Below are 8,161 nucleotides of genomic sequence, written 5' to 3' on the forward strand. Positions count from 1 at the left end.
GCTATTATATTTGATCTTACTCCTATCACAAGGAACTTTCCCATGTTTTTGGTCATTGGGCCTGTGTATACCAGATACTTTGTCCGTGTTAGACCCATTAGGGAAACCAATGAAGTTTGAAGTCAGAAATAAGTTTCCAGAAGAGAATCAAAAAGGTAGAAACGGGACACAATGTCAAAGCATTGCTGAACTAAATTTGATGCCCACTGCTTCACATATTTGAATTAGGCCTCAAGTAACCCATGACCATCTTTGCTTTCAACCAAGGCAACTGTGTTGTGTTGTAGCTGTTTTTGTTGCTTAGTGGCGAAGTTTGACTCTTTTGTGACCCCATGGACTGTAGCCTGTCAGACTCCTGTTTCCACAGGATTTCCCAGGCTAAAATACTGGAGTGGGTTGCCATTTCCTTCTCCAGGGGATCTTCTCAACCCAGGGACTGAACCCGCATCATCTTCATTGGAAGACATAATTTTTACCACTGAGCCACCAGGGAAGCCCAATTGTATTATCAGTTCAGTTCAGTCACTCAGTCATGTCTGACTCTTTGCAATCCCATGGACTGCAGGCTTCCCTGTCCATCACCAACCCCCAAAGCTTGCTCAAACTCATGTCCATTGAGTTGGTGGTGCCATCCAACAATTTCATCCTCTGTTGTCCCCTTCTCTCTTGCCCTCAATCTTTCCCAGCATCAGGGTCTTTTCCAATGAGTTGACTCTTCACATCAGGTGGCCAAAGTATTGGAGCTTCAGCTTCAGCATCAGTCCTTCCAATGAATACTCAGGACTGATTTCCTTTATTATAAGAAACCCTAAAAATACAAATGCCTTCTTGACTTTCTGGACCAAGAGATCATCATGCAAACAATAATATTAAAACCAAAGAAATTCAATAGTCATAAAATTCAGAGCCAAGAGAAAAAAAATTCACATTAGTGAGAAACAACTGAACCACCTGAAGAAAGATATAAAGAAGATGCCTTTTAAGATGTTTAATATAGCTGCTGACCCATAAAAAATACCACATCCAGAAGAAGCACATAGAAGAAAATTAAAGGTACTTCAAAGGCCTCCAGTTTCTAGCCAAGATCAGAACGATAAATACACGAAATAAAATGACTGTGCAGTTTAACTCAACTGAAACATCTTGTGCTAGAAAGTGGATGATTCTGGAACAGAAAACCTCACCTCCAGGTCATGTGTTTGCTCCCACCATTGAGCACGGTGTCATCAGTTCCCTGTCAAACCATTTATTTCAAATTGTCAAATCTTTTTGTCCATCGTTGTGTAAGAAGATCATCACTATCCATGTTTTTAAGCATATTTTCCTAAAAATAAAATGATTCTGAATTCATTTTTGGTTAAACATACTGCTTTCTAATAGATCTTATCCCCCTTCACCTTACCCTGCTAGTCTGCAAGATTTCCTTATCCTTCTAGAAGTTACTATTTATTATTCCAAAACCTATAGTGAACAAAATGAGCATGAGAAAAGTGAAAAGCAGAGACAACATTAGTCCCTAACATATTTCTTATAGTGAAGTCACTCAGTCGTGTCCGACTCTTTGCGACCCCATGGGCTGTAGCCTACCAGGCTCCTCTGTCCATGGGATTTTCCAGGCAATAGTCCTGGAGTGGATTGCCATTTCCTTCTTCAGGGGATCTTCCCAACCCAAGGATTAAACCTGGGTCTCCCGCATTGTAGACAGACGCTTTACCATCTGAGCCACCAGGGAAGTATTTCTTAGTATGCCAACTATCAAAACAAACTTCCTTCTAATCTTCTTCCAACAACAACTTCTTACAACTTAGATCTCATGCAAATCTATCCCTGGGATTCCTTATTCTCAAACCAGTTTTCTCCACCACACCTATGCTACCATCCCCAGGCCCTTATTTGATCCCTCCATTACTTATCATATAACAAGCAGTACAAAAGTCCATTCTATATTGGCCCATAAACTGGAGAAAATAAAACAAATTTCTGTTGACCAGATCAAATATTACTATTGACTAGAACATGATTTTCTGTGGGGTGAAAGATATAACTGTCTCTACAAATCTATTTCTCATCTCTCAAACTCTATACCCATATCACAGATCTTTCATTATTATTCAACAAACACACATATAAGCTGAGTTTACCATGGTCCCTCATGATTCAACCCATCTTCCACGCTTCCTTGTGTGAGTTCTACCTTTTCAAGCAAGGTCATATTCCACCAACAGAGGATCAAGCAAAAGAAAGTAGGAGTTCAACTCTGAGGTAATCCAGACAAGCATCTCTTCTTCCAAGCAAATTTAGGGATCAACACCAGAAGATGAGTCTTGGGCCTGGTGAAACAAATTCAGTCCTCTCCCTGAACCCTCCAACCTTGATTAGGTACAAGTTTTTCATGGACAAGTTGCAGCAACCCCTACATACTCTCTATTCCTCTTTTCCCTTGTATAGAAAAGAATAGACAGTTACTAAAACAAGATGTCCCAACAGAGAATTTAGTCTCACTCCAAGAAAAAAAAACTCTTTTTAAACAATAAAAGATAGATTATCCCTGTCCTGGAGGAGGGGACAGCAACCCACTCCAGTATTCTTGCCTGGAGAATCCCATGGACAGAGGAGCCTGGCAGGCTATAGTCCATGGGGTCGCAAAGAGTCGGACACAACTGAAGCAACTTAGCACAGCACAGCACATCCCTGTCCTGAGATTAATATGTTATTGGATGAATTCACTTAACCATTCAGCGTTTGGGAAAATGTTCCTCATCTCCTGGGTCCTTTCTTTTTCCTTATGCTTAGCTAATGCCCCACGTTAAAATCATATTCTTGCCTATGTCCAGATGCCTCATTTAAACCTCATTACTAAACCTTGTCTGGGATCCCTGAATACAAACCCATTTTCCATATCCCACCAGGCCGCTGCAGACACTAATCTCTGCATCCTTTAACCACAGATGTCCCTAAACTTCTGCTCAGTTTGAACCTCTAGATGTCCACCCGAAAAAAATCCAAAAACAAAAAACAAAAACACCCAGCTTGGGATAAACTCTGAGGTTCCAAGCTCCAGTTTATCCTTGAAATTCTCATTATCAATCTTACCCTTAGCTCTGCTTTCTGTGTCCCTCCTCCCTCCCGACCTAACATTTGTTCATTCTTAGTCCAGATGCTAACTTAAAGGACATCACAGAACTCTTCAGCCAGTCCTTCAATGAAATAAAAAACTGATGAAAGGCCTAGGAATATTCTCTGTTGGTTCCCACGTTAAGCAGGAAAAAAAGGATCTCAGTTGATCATTTCAAAAAAGAGTTATAGCTAAAGTGACATGAAGAAAGAATTGACTGAAAACTGTATTTTTTGGCAAACAATTCTAGAAGTTTCTAAGGTTGGGTTTTTGGTTGTTTTTTTTTTTTTTATGACTCAAAGAAGGCACCCTATCCACATGTGTATGTGAGCCACATGTGTATAGACTTGTTAGAGCCAGGTTTTAATTGTTGCTGCCTCATAAAGTGTCTGTCTTACAAGAAAATAAAGGTTAATTCTTTTAGAGAATTGGCATTATATAACCATCAAATATTTCACCCTCATAGATTTAAGACAGTTCTGAAATCTTGCTACATTCTCCCACAGTTCATTCCAGTCTTAACATCAAAGGTGAAATTCCTAAATGTGTAAGACTTAGGCCTTTACATTAAGTTTTAGTATTACCTTCTACACAACATTGCTAAATCATTTCTGCCTCAGGGTTCACCACTGGTCATTTACTGTGTGAATAGTGAAATATGCAGTGTTTTTGCAAATGGTACAATATTCCAGTGAAAAACATAATGCCCGGGCCCCTCATTCCATCTGCCTCTGGTGTGTGTCAAGCTGACATTCTGTAGGTCAGTTCACTCATCCTTAATACATTGTTTAAATATACAGTAAAAGCAATATTCATAGAGTGGTATAAATATCATACACCTAAATTACAACAGTTTTATTTAAATACTTTCATCTTCTACAGGACTCATGGAGATTTCAATGTTTCCACAGCTTGAGATTTAAACAGACCAAGAGAAATACTCTGAGATGGATGATACAAAAGCAAAGTACAAGAGACATAAGTGAATTTTTTTTAATCTTTTTTTTTCCCAAACATCATTGCTTTGCAACTTTTGGGGGGAACACTAGTGAACATATGGATCATTCTGAGGGGTAAAGATCTATGAAATACTTCTATTTATAAAAACCCTTTCTCCATCTCCATTGAGGAAGTTAGGGTGATGATAAGTATAGATACTGGTGTCAGTAACAGCAGACCACATTCATCATTAAGGCAACAAGACTCTCCACGTAGAATGAAACTACTGAGATCGTTAATTTGCTACATTCACACAAGTGAATTAGTCCAACACTCAATCAGAAAGCAATAAATTAACATATCATTAATCACTAGTCTCACTAATGAAAAGGACTCCCTGTTTTGATTTCCCAGAAATCTGACTTCGCTGGTATTTAAACAGTGTGCAGTTCACATTGGGCCTAGGGAGGGCTCTGAAAGGGGAAAGAAATCTTTATTTTTATCCCAAATAAGGGCTAAATAGTTGTGTGACTTAGCTTAGCTCAAAAATTAGAGAATAAATTGACTCTTCTTTTAAATATCTATCAAAAACAACCCCCAAATCCAAAAGGAATGTTTCCTTAAACATGAGAATTTCTAAAGCCTGTACTTATATTTCAAAAATTGTTAGAAGCATTTATCATTATGCATAAAGAAAGAGCAAATTTCATGGGGAAAGAAATATAAGAAAAATAAAAAGAAATGTATATCTCAAGATTTCATTTAGTTTGTACTACATATATTACCCCCATCATATTTATATGATAATTCAAATAAAAATGCTAAAAGGAATATAAACAAACAAGCCCGGTTGAAACAAGGAATATTAAAATAACTTTTGAGATGAATGCATGGCATATCTAAGCAAATAGTTTCAGTAGATGGAGCTTCCTGACATGAGAGATGGCAACAGATAGTCAATAACAGAAGGTAACACTGAGTCATAAACCAAAACTTTAGCTGAAAACTTCAAAGACCCAAAGAATTACTAGTGAATAACCTTTAAATCCATTGACATGAGAAGAATTTTAAGTATTTTTCAAATGCAGATGTCTGTAGAATAATGAATTCAGTGAATGCTTGACTTTTATTGAGAATTTTTTAAAGAAAACCCATCTCCTAATGTTGGTTCAACAGCAAAATTTTTTGAAATTCAATTGTTGTTAAGTGAGGCCCCCTTCCTCTGCTTTTTGTAATTGTGGGTGATTACTAGACACAACATTTTCCTGATGCGTGAGCCAGAACCCCAGATGCCTGCCCGGTTTCTATCCTTTCCAATTTACTTTGACATCGTCAGTTCCTTTCATAGGAAATGAATATTAGCCTCTTCTGCGTCCTGCCTCCTCAGTGATGGCCCATCTCAAAAGCTATTGTCAGAAACCAGTCAATTCTCACCTGACCCAGACACACCATTGAAATTTAATTTCTACAGGTGTTTGGCAGATGAACTGAGAGAAGCCTCTGTAATTTCCATTTTCATTCTATAACCCCACCGTTTGGTGCTTAAATCATTTTTCCCCTTCTTCTTCTTGAATGTAACTGAATGTTAAGAGAGTTAATAAAGTGAGACCACGTTGTAATTTCTGCTATTTGCTGAAATCCACCAAGCTAGTGTATTGTTTTCATCATTTTGTGACCCGTTTCACATTTTGGCAGTGGCCTCCTCCCTATTTGCCATGATGAGCTGTGGCATCACTCATGGAAGGATGAAGAGCTTGCCCAAAAGCTAATTCCTCGACCATCATACTACCTTGGGAGATTTGGTGGAGACCTCAGCCTGTGGGCTCCAGGAAAGTCAGAAAAAGGGGGGCAAATGTCACATTTTCATTCCTTTTATACAAGTTACCTCTGATACAATTTCTTTACAAGTTTGCTGGCAATCCTAGAAGCAAATGGACTATTTGTTCCTCCATGGGAATTTTCAAAGCCACAGGATAATGGTTTCAAAGAAAGGAAGACGGAATGATGAAATAACAACAATGCTATTACCCTTTCAAGGATAAAAACTACCAGCATATTTCAACTGGGTGGTCCAATTATTACAAATGAATATTTATTTTTTATTTGTTTGTTGGTAGTACGACTTATTCCGGAAAAGATTTAAAGCAGCTTCAAAAGAAACTTATAAAATACAGCAAGTTAGAAACATAAAAAACATATGGAAAAAAATTAAAGGAAAACTCAGGAGATGGAAAATGAGCTAGAGAAAGAAATTCATTAAATAAAATTTATGTTGTGTCCTTTGCTTTGCTAATGGTATGTCACAGATTACTGTTAATTAAGTAAATTAATAAACTCACAAGTAACAAAAGCACTGCTTATAGAAGGAGAATGTAGGATTGAAGAGCTGTGAAAGTTGTACTTGAAATGAAGATTGTAGCAATCTCTGCAGGACAGATGTTGGTGTCACTAACAGATGGACTCATTTTACTCTGAAAGCAAACATGCATATGCCATGGCTGAGATGCTCTGTTGCACTTTTTAGTCCCCACGTTCCTAAATATTAAAGCTAACCTTAAAAAATATAGCTTTATTGAGAGTTTAATCTGTCAGGGACCACAGCATCGGATTTTCCACATGCAGAAGTATTCATAATTTGCCTCTTGAGAGCTGATATCCTATTATTTCATGACAATGACAAATGAACTGTAGCACCACCTAATCACACGTGCAGTTTGGACCTAGTTCTTGTCACCTCAAGAATATTTTCTTGCACACCTATGGAAGAAAATTCACCACCAGATTAAGCAGTAGGGGGAAAGTCCTCCCTTTCCCAAAAGAGCAGTCCTCCATTATTTTGGATGATTTACGGCTCTGCACTGTGAAGCTGGCACCTAGAAAACCAACTCACTAGTCACAGAATTGTTCTATTCAAGAATCCTGTGTATGATAGGTGTTCTGATACGGCAGGGTGATTTTTCAAAATCACTAGTGACTGCCTTTCACTTTCATCCCAAGAGGCAAAGCCTTGAGAGGAGGCTCCTCCTCCATTTCTGCTTTCTCTTTTTGCCAACTGGACATGTACAAAACTGGACATTAAAAAGTTCAACTGGTCTTAAATGCCTCTTTGAGTCTTTTATGCTACTCTATCCTTCACTGACATCATGTACCATTTTTTACTGGCCAAAACACTGGCAGCATTTTGAGTTAACGCTAAAATTTCATCTTAAGGAGGTACAGGTGGCTTGTATAGGCCTTTTCCCTAGCACCAGTGTAGTGGGTGTGTGGTGAAGCTCCAGTGAATATCGACATGCTTGGTAAAGTCCTCAGAAACATAATGCTTCATTTCACAATGCAGAAGTGAGATTTTCAAAACTTCTTCAAGATTGGTTCCAGTCCAAAGTTAGAGTATATCACAGAAGATGACCAAATTCTCCTTGCTGGGAATGAAACACTGGGAGATTTAGAAGTGTTGAAGTATGCCTCTAGAACCTCTCACTTCCATTTCCAGAGGCCGCTTTCATGTATCAAGGGTCAGAATAAAAACCTATCTATGTGCTCTTTCCCTTTTATCCAGATTCACTCATCTATCCCTGTATCCATAGAAGTAGAAATAACCTACATGATCCTACCATCATCAAAATACCAACAATAATAGCAGCAGTCCCCATTTACAGAAGGCCTACTGGTATACCTGGCACCATACTATATGTTTTATCATGTTATTTCATTTGGGCTTCACAGTGGGTTTATGAAACTGCTTTTATTAGCCTATTTTATTACAGAGGAGGAAACCAAACATTAGGCAAATGCAGTGATTTGTCCAAGATCACCCAACTAGCAAGCACTAAGTCTTTAAAAGTGTGAGGCTAATGAATCTGAGAAATGCAAATCAAAACCACAATGAGGTACCATCTCATGTGGTCAGAACGGCTGCCATCAAAAAATACCATAAAATAAAGTTATCTTGCTTAAAATATTAGGGAAAAAAAGTCTACAAACAATAAATGCTGGAGAGGGTGTGGAGAAAAGGGAACACTCTTAAGAGATGGTGGGAATGCAAACTAGTACAGCCACTATGGAGAACAGTGTGGAGATTCCTTTAAAAACTGGAAATAGAACCGCCAC

The sequence above is a fragment of the Bison bison genome, unplaced genomic scaffold (genome assembly GCF_000754665.1).
Source record: "Bison bison bison isolate TAMUID 2011002044 unplaced genomic scaffold, Bison_UMD1.0 scf7180017862275, whole genome shotgun sequence".
In the NCBI taxonomy this organism is placed as follows: Eukaryota; Metazoa; Chordata; class Mammalia; order Artiodactyla; family Bovidae; genus Bison; species Bison bison.